We start from the raw sequence: 13,144 nt of genomic DNA, 5'->3' as shown, positions 1-13,144 counted from the left end.
GGCAAGTCACTTAACCCCAACTGCCTCACTAAAAACAAACAAAAAACCCCCCACAAACCCATATTGTAGCCTAAGAAAAAACAGATCACCAATGGAAAAAATCTGGAAAACAACCTCATCATTACCTTATCCTCAGGTGCCAACTAAATTAATTGGTAAAAAAAAAAAGTAGGTCAGGGGGGCAGCTACATGGCACAGTGGATAAGGCACTGGCCCTGGATTCAGGAGGACCTGAGTTCAAATCCAGCCTCAGACACTTGACACTTATTAGCTGTGTGACCCTGGGCAAGTCACTTAACCCTCACTGCCCTGCCAAAAAAAAAAAACTAGGTCAGCTGCCACCAATCAGAATCTGGGTATCATCAGCTAATGTCCATAACCAGAACTATGAGAAACCCAGAAGAAGGTCTCAGACTTCCACTTGTTCCTTGGTTAGATTAAGACTTTCTCCTGGGTGCTAGCACCTGGTAGAGTTCACTTGAAGGCAGCACTGACAATGACTTGACTTGCCAGACAGACAACCTCAGCAAACACTGGGCCTCCAGCTCTAATGAGTAACCCAGAATAAGAGATACTGGTAAAGAGATCCAATAAAGGGAAAGTCCTAAGAAATCAGATTGGTTGTTCCAGTGGGATTGGTGTTTGTATAGTCCAAGAGATATTATAAAATAATGTGTGCATGATTTTAACTAATCAAGTTTGATTATTAGCACTGAGAAGATTAAGTCTAATTAGTATGTCTATTTGTACTAGTAAGCATAGGGAATAGTAATTTGGTGGTATGTGTGCATTGTACATTTCATCTGCTAACAAAAGAAGGAGAATAAGGATGCATGCATATAAATCCACGTATACATATATCCCTCATCCTATACTTATAACACATAGGACCATATTAAAAAAGTTGAAATTCTCTGTATTCTATAGTCAAAAACTATTCAGATGACAGGCAGGGACCCAAAATTTGAACAAAGATCAAAGTTAGACACATTAAGTAGACCCTCTTCAATGCTGTCATTTTTAAAAATTGACATTTACAGAACTTTCATTTATCCCAAAGGATTAATAAGCACAGAGAAAAAGAGTTTAAAAACATTTGTAAGGATGAAACAGAAATATTCTCTTCCAACTCACCAGACAATCTTAAGCAGTTTATAAACATCTGTTATTTCAATACTGGAGTATTGATAAATTAAAAAAGGTTAAATAAATCAATTGGGGAAATCTTTTTCATGGTTACTTACAAAATTACTCCATTTCCTCACCTTTTAAAGTAAATTTTGTGGCCAATGTTAATGTTTACATAAATCATTGAACTAACCAATCTGCCTAGTAAATATTTAGTTCTCTTAATGCTAGTAATCAAAATGAACATCTAAATATTTTTGTGTAATTTATTTGGTTAAAAAAGTACATCTGAATTCAAATAACATGTGCAAGCATACATAACTAGAATAAACAATGAAAAAAATACCAAAACTGTAGGATACAGCCAGGGCCCATTCAAAAACAGTAAACCATAATAAGAAACTGATACAATTCTCTTGGTACTGGTCACAACTTAGTTTATAAGCCTAGATCCTACATTTTCTGTGGAACAGCTAAAACAGGCTGTTCAGATGATGCTGATGTGAAGTTGCTAATCTTGCCACCATTAAATAAATTCCTTGGCACTAAAATAAATGCTAAGTCACAAGTTTTTAGTCTTCATGGATCACATACATTTGTTCTTTATAATGCTGCAAACAAACAAACAATTCTGGCATTTACTTACCTCAACAGTATATCTACATTTGTGCATTTTCTAGATTCAACCCTAAAGTAAAATATAACTTATCAAACAAACTCTAGCCATACTATGTTCTTTAAGTTATGCAGTAGCATAAAGTGCTGCTGGAACTGCAGATGATTATGACAAAGCTCCTGCCTTCAAGAAGTTTACAATCTAATTGGTTGGGAAAATAACTTTAATGAACATGAAACAATTTCAAAAGATTGACACTAGACAGGTCATGGTTAAGTGCTCTACAAAATACTGTAAAGATCCATGGGAGTGCCAACAGTGAAGGTTGGAGGAGGCACAGGAGGTTTCACTGGAGCTGGAACTTGCCATGGGAAGGATGGGGGTTGATAGGCCTTGGCAAAAAAGAAAAGTAAAGTGCATTCCAGGAGAGGAGAAAACTCAGAGGTGTAGCTAAGGATAGTGTTATTTATTATACTTACTGCAACAAATATGCTTGACTATGAAAAAAACTAAAGATTAAATCGAAATCCTGATTACAGACTATTTAGCATTGTTTCTCAAAATACTGCATACTTTTTTGAGATGTGGAAAGAGGACTAGGACAGTGCATGATAAAGAGAAGGAAAAGAATTATTACTGATGAATCAGATGGTATAAGAGCAAAGGGTTGGAAATTAGGAGACCAGTTCTAGTCTTGGTTCTGTGACATTGGGCAAGTCACTCACCACTGTTATCATTAATAAAGCATCATTTGCTTGTCTCATTCATTACTTGGTATTGATGCTTTCTTAATAGGTCTACATTTTTTTTACATTCCCACCTCCCAAAAAATCTTAAAGCATCTTAAAAGCTGAGATACTTTAATGTCTTTTTGCATCCTCCATGATGGATATATATGCCTTCCAGTAAGTCCTCAAATGTTTGTTGATTTTCTAGCAGTGTCTTTAAACATAGATGCTTAACATATGTTTGAATGGAAGTGAAGGATGAGGAAAAACAGGTATTTAACTCCTAACACTGTTAATAATAGGTTATTTTGCATAATAAAACTGTCTATTTATAGGACGTTGTACAAGATCCAACCCTTAACATAGAACTTGGGCTAAATACCACACCATTATAACCCTCTCACTAGCATTACCTAAGCATTTCATTCAGATGATGATCCATTTACATAATTCTTTATTTGTGTCAAGTTCAAGGCAGAAAATGAAAGTATCAAGGACTGTAAGAATAAATCTGTCCACAATGTATGAGGCTGGGAAAATATTCACAAAGGCTCTAGATGAACTACAGGATGAATGACACATAGATAATAATTGCACAGCGATTGCTATGGGCCAGGATTTCCTAATATTGCTACATTTCTTTGTACAGCTTCTAGTCTTTGGACAAGGGCAGAAGTACAGTATAGAGACCTTCTGTATAAAAGGTGAAAAGAATCTTCCTTTTTTAATGCTGACTCAATTCTATGACCTCCCTATTTCATTCTTTAACATTGGCTTTAATCTTCAAACTTCTAACAACCATATATCCAGGTACACCATCTCATTCAGTTTTATGGTTTTTAGAGCTAGATGAGACCTTAGACTAAACCACTCACTTTTCAGAAGATGAAACTGAAGCCCAGAGAGATGAAGTAGTTCTCCCAAGGTCACACAGGCAGTTAAACAGAAGGGCTGGGATTCAAGCCCAGCTCGTCTGACTCCAACTCTAGCATTCAAGAAAGGTATTCCATCTTGACTGAAGCACAGAATAAAATGCACGCATCAAACTCCATACCTCACTGCCCAATATTTAAGAAACTAGGCATTTGTCCTTTTATATTTGAGAAGGAACATTAAACAGAGTTTTGGGATATTCTCATCAGGTTTAACTAATCTAAAGATATGAAGAATTTAACACCTGAAACTAAGAGTAGACTGGGATAAACAATTGCTTGCCTACAAGAGGAGTGGATAATCCAGTTACTTATTTCCCAAAGTGATACCTAAAATGATTAAACTTAAAACATTTTTCAGACATAATAATAATGAAACAGACAGAAAAAACTTAATACTACTAAATCTCAAGTGAGATAGAAAGGAAAACATCCCGTAACTGAAGTGAGAGCACAGCATGGGGAAAAAAATGAACCATACCACAAAACATGGCAAAGAGAATTCTAAAAGGATGGTAGAAAATATTTTAAGAGGAAAGAATTATTATTAGCCAAGATTCATTTTATCTATAAACCAACAAATACAAGTAGCAAATCAAAATCTATGATCTAGATGAAAATTAGTTTTAGAACATGTCTTACAAAAGTAGCTGGAGGAGGAGGGGGGCAACTTTCTAACTATTTCTAACATTCTGGAACCAATATAAAATTTCAGCAGAAAGTTATTTCAACAGAAATATGTAGCACATTACCCTTAAAATTGAAGAGTAAGAAAAAGAAAAACATTAACCTATTAGCTAATAAGCTGAGTATCATTGGGCTTCTGTCCCATGACTGAGTCTCTCTTTCTGATAAGTTGAGAAACTCAACTTGTGTTCCTCTGGAAATATGAAAAATTACCATATTGGAAACAAGCCAATGACTCTGATCAAAGCAAGATTATGCATGAATGGTTATGGGGAAATGCAACTCATGAGTACTGGATAATTCTTCACTTAACTCTGTCCTATGAAATACACACTAAGTTCACATAAAACCAATTCAGATTTATTTGAAAATGAGGAATGAAAATTGTCTCACTAAAAACGTTTACAATACAACTTAAGTTGGCTTAAAAAAACAAAAGATAAAAGAAGTTACCTTCCTCCTAGCCTTTGCAGACATGGGGAACTATGCATGTGGAACACTGTATATAATGTCAGACTTTTTTATTATGTTGATTAGTTTTGCTCTTCTGCCCCCCTCCCTTTTCATTCTCTTATAAAGGATACCTGTATACATTGAGAAATGTAAGTGATATGAAAACAAAAGAGAAATAAAAAATTATTTTAGAAAAAAAAATGTTTACAATAGACAGAAAAAGGCACTGTAACATAAAACGTGCATTTTGGCTTAGTTTCTTTACTTATATTACAAAGGCTCAACAAAGTTATCTCCAGGAATATTAAAAATCTTCTACTTAAATATTTTTTCCATGATAAATGATTAAAAGAAAATTCTAATAAAAAGCACAGAAATCACCTATCCACATAAGTACACTGAAACACCCAGGTCTTTTTCAGTAGTTCAATGTGGGTATAACTCCCCTATCTTACTTGAAATTGATTTTTCATACCTAAGTGCTTAAGACTTCAAATTTATCCCATATTAACTTCATCTTATGATTTGTTCTTTTTACAAATAGAATGCAAAAGAAAAAAATTTTAGTATTCCAATTATGTTCTAATTAATTTAAGTTTTTGTCAGAGTTTAGCTTAAAAGCAAGAGAAAATGAAAGATGGGCAAAAGAAGACCATTCTGCCTATAAGGAATCAAATTTGAGCTATTAATAACATAACTAGATAAACAATGTAGTGAATGGAGGACCATTGATTCACGAAATCCTGTCCCAGGTCCAAATCCAACCTCTGATACATATTAGATAAGTGAACGAAGGCAAGTCTTTGAACTCTCGGTACCTCAGAAATTCAAAGTTGTAGACAAGTTTCATCTGTACCACTTAATTCTATCGGAGGAGATAATTACACATTACACTATATCAGTTCACACAAGTCTTTCCAGGCCTTTCTGAAATCTTCCTGCTTGTCATTTCTTGTAGCACAATAATATTTCATCACCATCAGATACCACAGCTTGTTTAGCCATTCCCCAAATGATGGACATTCCTTTAATTTCCAATTCTTAGCCACCACAAAAAGCTATTTTTGTACAAATAGGTCTTTTTCTCTTTTTCGAGATATCTTTGGGATATAAACCTAACAGTGGTATTGCTGGATCAAAGGGTATGCACAGTTCTATAACCTTTGGGGCATAGTTCTAAATTGTTCTCCAGAATGGTTGGGTCTTTTCACAACTCTACCAACTGTGGAATCGTGTCCCAGTTTTCCCACATCCCCTCCAACATCCAATATTTTCCTTTTTTGTTATATTTGCTACTCTAATAGGTGTGAGGTGATGGCTCAGAGCTGTGATCTAGAGCATTTTTTCATATGATTATAGATAGCTTTGATTTCTTTGTCTGAAAACTCTTTATATCCTTTGACCATTTAGCAATTGGGGAATGACTTGTATTTTTATAAATTTGAGTCAGTTCTCTATATATTTGAGAAAAGAGGCCTTTTTCAGAGATATTTGTTTCAAAAAATCTTTCTCAGCTTTCCACTTCCCTTATAATTTTGGTTACATTAGTTTTATTTTTGCCAAAACTTTTTAATTTTATATAATCAAAATTATCTATTTTATATTTTGTTTTTTTCTCTATATATTCTTTGGTCCTAAATTCTTCCTCTGCCCCTAAATCTGACATAAACAATTCCACACTCTCTTAATTTGCTTATGGTATTTTTTTATGAGTAAATCATGTACCCATTTTAACCTTATTTTAGTTTATGGTGTGAGATGTTGGTCTGTACCTAATTTCTGCTAAATTGTTTTCCAGTTTTCCCAGCAGTTTTTGTCAAATAATGAGTTTTTGTTCCAAAAGCTTGGATATTTGGGTTTATCATATACCAGATTACTATAGTTATTTGCATTGGTGTAATTTCTACCTATTCTATTCCACTGATCTACCTCTCTATTTCGTAGCCAGTACCAGATTGTTTTGATAATTACCGCTTTATAGTATAGCTTGAGATCTGGTACTGCTAAATCACCTTCTTTCCTATTTTTTTTTCATTGATTCCCTTAATATCCTTGAGCTTTTGTTTTTCCAGATGAATTTTGTTATCATTTTTTCTAGGCCTATAAAATATTTTTGATAGTTTGATTGGTATAGCACTATCAATAAGTCTTTGACAGACTATCTCTCTAATTCATAGAAGACCTTCCTCCAATATATGGTTCAGTTCAAGCATTAACTATATTCCTTTTCTTTTCTTTCTCTTTTTTTTTTTGTGTCAATGGGGGTTAAGTGACTTGCCCAGGGTCACACAGCTGGCAAGTGTCAAGTGTCTGAGGCCGGATTTGAACTCAGGTACTCCTGAATCCAGGGCCAGTGCTTTAATCCACTGCGCCATCTAGCCGCCCCCTATATTCCTAAAAAATAATTGTTTCTAAGAAATGTGGGGATTGTTTGAAAAAAGAAAAAATCCTGCCTGAATCAACAGTGTACAATAAGGATAAAAATCTAAGAAAAAGTTTAGCCATCTTTTTCTTAGCCTATGCCAGTATATGCTATGAAAATTTAAGCTAGCACATTTTTACTTCAAAGCATAATATATACATATTACAAACATGTAAATACCATAACATCCTCATTAGCTTCTAAAAAAGGCCAATGGGGGGGGAGGGTGGCTAGGTGGCACGGTGGCACAGTGGATAAAGCACCAGTCCTGGATTCAGGAGTACCTGAGTTCAAATCCAGCCTCAGACACTTGACACTTACTAACTGTGTGACCCTGGACAAGTCACTTAACCCCCATTGCAAAAAAAAAAAAAAAAAAGCCCAATAGGAAGAAAATTACTGAAGAAAAAAATTCAAACGTTTTTCCTACAAATAAGTCAAAACATGCTTTTTCTATATCAGGTTATCTTTATATAAATATAATTTGCTATATTTGTTACACAGGTTTTCCCCCAAAGGAGGGAGATGGGGGAAAATAAGATTAACACTTGTTGAAAATATATAATTTAATTTTTAAATAAAAATAACGTGCTACTGTATTTCCAAAAGGCTTAAAAATCAGTTTTTATCTGAAGGTGCCCTAAAAAAAATTATATATATATATATAATATAATATAATATATATATAATATAATATAATAATATCATATATATATAATATAATATAAATTATATATATATATATTCCATTAATTCCTCTTTGCAATTCTAAATTTGACACTAACAAGGCTTTGTAATGTGAATACTTATGTAAAATGAAAAGCACCTCTCTTAAGAAAAAAACTCTAAAAATTCACATACAACAGTTTTCACAATGAAAAACATCTGTTAAACCAGTAGGCTAAACATGTAGCAAGAACTCCATTTCTAGTCCCCTATTCTTCTCCTAGTAGCCAACATAGGAAAGTAAATATGAGGATGCCAACAGCTATTTGTAGGAAAGAGTGCTAATAATATCACTACCAATGATGCTTCTTTGGCTGGAGAAAGGGCTTGTATTAAAGTCAGATTTTGTTCCACATTAAGCTCTACATACCTAGAAAGCTACCCATCCTTCATTGCTATTCTTTTTTTTTTTTTTGCAGGGCAATAAGGGTTAAGTGACTTGCCCAGGGTCACATAGCTCGTAAGTGTCAAGTGTCTGAGGTTGGATTTGAACTCAGGTACTCCTGAATCCAGGGCCAGTGCTTTATCCACTGCGCCACCTAGCTGCTCCCTATTGCTATTCTTTTTTGACCAAAAGGTAGGGAACACAGATTTTTTCAGAGATTCATGCCATAGACCCTTGGTATTAGATTGCCATCCAAAATTGAGAACCAATAATCTAGTACAATGACGCCATGGGCCAGAAAAGTTTTAGCAGGAAGTAAACAAGCATTTATTAAGTATCTACTATGTGCTGGGAACTTTAAAAAATTATCTCAATTGATTCTCACTATAATTCTTGACAGAGGAAGATGCTAAAAATCCCAATTTACAGTAGAAGAAACTGAGGCAAAAAGAGGTTAAATGACTTGCCCCTAGTCACACAACTAGTATTAAGTATCTGAGTCTGGCTTTGACTTCAGGTCTTCCTGACTCCAGGCCCTACACTCTATCTACTGTGCCCCTCATCCCAAATTATGAAACTTGCTCAAGTTAAAAGAAAAGTTGGGACTAAAACCTAGGTCCTTTGACCCCTGCTCCAGTACTCTTTCCATTACATTGTGCTATCCCTTAACATAGCTTCATAATTGGTTCTGTTGTTACTGAATTCATAAATTTGATCAGGTATATATTTTTGGGTGGGGCAATGAAGGTTAAGTGACTTGCCCAGGGTCACACATCTAGTAAGTGTCAAGTGTCTGAGTCCAGATTTGAACTCAGGTCCTCCTGAATCCAAGGCCAGTGCTTTATCCACTGCACCACCTAGCTGCCCCATGGTATACATTTTTTAAAATCAGAAATATATCCCTAAAAACCTAGAACAGAGAAAAAAATCCTTAATAGTAAGGTTAAATATGCCTTTAACACATACAGAGCATTCCAAAAGTCTTATTCAGTTTTAAGTTAGTAATCTTAAACCTTGTATTTAAATTCAAGGATAAAGCAAAATACTGGGGAAGACAATATTAAAAATATAAAGAAGACATAATACTTGTCCTTAAGTAGTTTACAGTCTAGTAGGAGATACCAAAACACTCATATTAGCAATTTTTATATGGAATGGAGGTGTCTCCCCAAAATAGGAAATAGGTTCAATGAAAATTCAAAAAATTGTGCAATCATTTCCATCTAGGATAATCAGCTTAAGTATATTAGAGAAACACTAACTCTCAAAGACTTAGAGTTAAGATGATGATATGAATGATTATGGGAAACCGAGTTGTCCCACATACACTCAAGCAAAGATATAAAAAGAGTACCTGATCACAGCCTGATACATACACACACACACACACACACACACATACAAGCGCGCGTGCGGGCCCTAGTAAATGGGTCCCACCAGGCACCCTGCGCCCAGGTCAATAGTCCCCAAGCTTTGTGCTATGTGCTTTGACCAGATATGGGAGGTGGAAGGATGGGGATGAGCCAGTGGTGTTCTGGATAGGGGAGTCAGAGCCTTCAAATTCTCTGATTATAGGAAGTGAAAATTGGGTGAAAGTTTGCAGAGCTCTGCCAAGGAAGCTCAGGAGACCACCACCCATCCCCAGCCCACAGGACTGACCCCCCAGTCACAATGAAGAAACAGTAAGCCCAGCAGGGAAGTAGCTCCACAGCAACTATGAGCCTGAACTGAGAGGGAAAAAACAGTTTGGCCACAAAAAATTCTAGAGTGGCTGGAAATGAAGCAAGAGACAGAAAAATGCAATCAGAGCTCCAGAGGAAAAAACTTGAATAGCTTAGAGCAAAGGGCAGAAAAAATTCCTGTAGTGGATTCTCCAGAAATCAGGTTGAAACAAACAGAATTCAGATTCCTGGAGGCCACCAAGAAAAAAAATTAGGACAAAGTCAAAAGATTAAAACAGAGGAAAAATGTAAGGTTCCTGCTATTAGTAGCAAATAACCTAGAAAACAAGTTGAGGAGAGACCATTTAAGAATCATCAAACTCCCTAAAAACCATGTTCAAACAAAAAAGTCTGAATACCATATTTTGAGAAGTCAAAAAAACTGGGCAGATATAAAAGAACCAGAAGGCAACGTAAAAATAGGAAGAATCTATCAGTCATCTACTAAAAGAAAGCCCAAATTGAAAACACCCAGGAATGTTATAGCTAAACTGCAGTGCTTCCAAATCCAAGAAAAATACAAAGGAAACACAGTTAATTATTACACAAGATTAAGCTGCAATTATATAAAGATAAGAAAATCTTGGAGTACAATACTCCAAAAGGCAATGTCTTATGAGCAAGAATAATTTACCTTGCAACATATAAGAATAAAAGGAAATTCAGATCTTTAATAAACTAGAGGACTTTCAAATATTCCTGATTAAAAGGCAGAGCTAAATACAAAACACAGAAGTCGTAAGAAACCTAAAACGGTATATATTTGAGCAACTGGAAGGAACTGAAAGATGAAGAACTGCTTATATTATAGTAGAGAGAGAAAAGACAAGTACCCCTTCAGAATCTCACTGTCATCAAAGGTCACAGGATTTTACAAAGATAACCAAAACCTGGACGTGTTTTTGTTGTCCTGAAGGTATTAAGAGAGGGGGAAAAATGCCCGGAAAAAAGGAACAATATAGAAAAGAACTTACTATTTCTCATAAATGGAGTATGTGAAGATAAAAATGACCAGTAGAAGGAGGGGACATATCATAAATTTCATTCTAATCTGAACTGGATAAAGGAAAATTAAAAACATCCAAAGAATCTAGTATAGAGGTCCATTAGACTCAACAGGGAAAGGGAATAAGAAATTTTAAGATTGGAGAGGGAATAAAAAAAAGTAAAACATCTCTCAAGCTAGCAAACTGCTATTGTCTAGAATCGTGCAGAACCTTTAAAGCTATTTTTAAAATTTCTCAATGTTGCACAATGTAATCAAACAAAAGAACTTCTTACCAGGGCCGGTGCTCTATCCACTGCGCCACCTAGCTGCCCCAAACATTTATTCTTTAAAATAATCTCCCCAAATTTATAAAGTTTATAAAAAGGAATAAAATTTACATGTATTTATTTATATATTTATAAAATGTATATACTTATAAATTTATTTATATTTTTCTTTGAAAAAAAGGACAAATGTGAAAAATGCCAAAATCCACCTTTTAAGAAGCAACAAATTACAATAGTATGCTTACTTCTTAATCTCTAAAAATTATAGACATTGTCTTTAATACTCTCAAATCTGAATAAAAGTTACAGCCTTATATCTAAACTTTGGGGAAAAGATTCATATGGAACAGATGTACAAATATAAGTGTAGTATTCTCATGTAAATGAAGTTTCATGAATAAATTCTATTAATAAAACTATCCATTTTGGACAAGCAAAAAAAAAAAATTTGATTCAGAGAATTGTCATCCTACCTTCCACTACATCATGATGCACAGCTCTTTATTCTGTCAGTTTTCTACTTCTCACGGTGTCTGAGGGAAAACAAAACAACATTTAATTTTGGCACTTTCCATTCCATTATTTCCTTATAAATATTATACATAAAATATATACATGGGTTTTCAATGAAATCATAATATTACCTTGTTAATTCAATCCTTTATGATTCCTATAATGGAAGGGGCCTAAATAAATCACTTTTCCATCAGAGAGCCTTTTCAGGCTGATTTTTATTGAGTATCTTAAAATCCTCAAATGACTAGTCACTAGAAGAGCCATAAGGTTGGGGGGAGGGGGGGCGGGGAAGAAGGGAGAATCACAAAGAAAGAATATTCAAAAGGAAAAAAATTATAAAATGGCTCTGAAATCACAGCCAATCTCTATCTTCCAGAATCTTTTATTATACTTTCTCCTTTTATTTGGACTGTGTTCCTGAGCAGAGAAAACAGACAAAGCTAGTGAAATCAAGAGCAAAGAAAATACTATTTCTTTGGTGAGATCATTAAAATATGATCTACTTTTACCAGTACTAACTATATAAGCCAATGGGGAAAGTAAAGAGAAAACCCCAAATAGATTACCTCTAAACATAGGATATGGAAAATATCCCTTCTTATTCAAAAACCTTGAACTTCACAACAACCTTATGAGATAAGGTACCATCATTATCTCAATTTTAGAGATGAGAAAACTGAGGCTGAGAAAGGTTAAGCAACTTGTCCAGTGACACACAGCTGGACATGGACTGAGCTTGTCTAAAGCAGTATTAGAACTTAGTGAGCCTTCCTGACTCCAAACAGAATGTCATCTAGCTGCTTCAAGAAAGTATAAGGTTAAAAAAAAAATGTATAGAGTAGCAATACCACTATTAGGTCTGTTTCCCAAAGGTGGTCAGGGGAAAAGGAAAAGAACCTATATGTTCTAAAATATTTATAGCAGCCCTCTTTGTGGTGGCTAAGAGGTAGAAATTGAGGGAAGGTCCATTAATTTGGGAATAGCAAAACAAGTTGTGGTATATGATTGTGATGGTATACCACTGGATGGTAAGAACTGAGGAGCAAGTTGATATTAGAAAAACATGGGAAGAACTACATGAAATAATGAAGCATGAAATGAGCAGAACCAAAAGAGAACTGGATACAGTAACAGCCATATTGTTCAAAGAATAACTGAATGACTAAGCTATTCTGAGTATTATAAATATATTAAATAGTAAGTATGCACAGTTTGGTTCTATATACAAACACACACACCTATTGTCAAATAGCCTTCTCTAGGGTGGGAGGGAGGGAGGAAGACAGTTTGGAAATTAAAACATAAGGAAAAGATTTAATTTAAAAAAAGAATATGTAGGGTAGGTAAGAAAGGAGAGGAATTAAAGAATGACTCCCAGATTTTGAGCCTAGATTATTAGGAAAAGAGTAGTGACTGAAAGGGTCATAATACCATCAACAGAAACAGAGATGCCAAGATTTGAAGACAGGTGAACTCAGTTTTAAATATAATGATTTCGGGGCAGCTAGGTGGTGCAGTAGATAGAGCACCGGCCCTGGAATCAGGAGTACCCGAG

The 13,144-nt window shown here is 34.8% G+C and overlaps 1 protein-coding gene across 2 annotated transcripts in view; it reads right to left on the bottom strand.

The window, feature by feature from the left end:
* The window catches only part of SLC23A2 (solute carrier family 23 member 2), a 113,703-nt gene that overhangs the window by 89,909 nt on the left and 10,650 nt on the right, over nt 1-13,144 (bottom strand). The window contains exon 2 of one of the 2 annotated variants that reach the window (XM_043983031.1): nt 11,547-11,606. The exons of the other annotated variant lie outside the window; for it this stretch is intronic. The gene's annotated coding sequence lies outside the window, so the exon portion shown is untranslated. The remainder of the gene's footprint in view (nt 1-11,546; nt 11,607-13,144) is intronic. 2 annotated transcript variants of the gene reach the window in all.

Source organism: Dromiciops gliroides, chromosome 2 (assembly GCF_019393635.1).
Source record: "Dromiciops gliroides isolate mDroGli1 chromosome 2, mDroGli1.pri, whole genome shotgun sequence".
Classification (NCBI taxonomy): domain Eukaryota; kingdom Metazoa; phylum Chordata; class Mammalia; order Microbiotheria; family Microbiotheriidae; genus Dromiciops; species Dromiciops gliroides.
The sequence above is the reverse complement of the archived record's forward strand: the minus strand, read 5'-3'. Positions and strand labels throughout refer to the sequence as shown.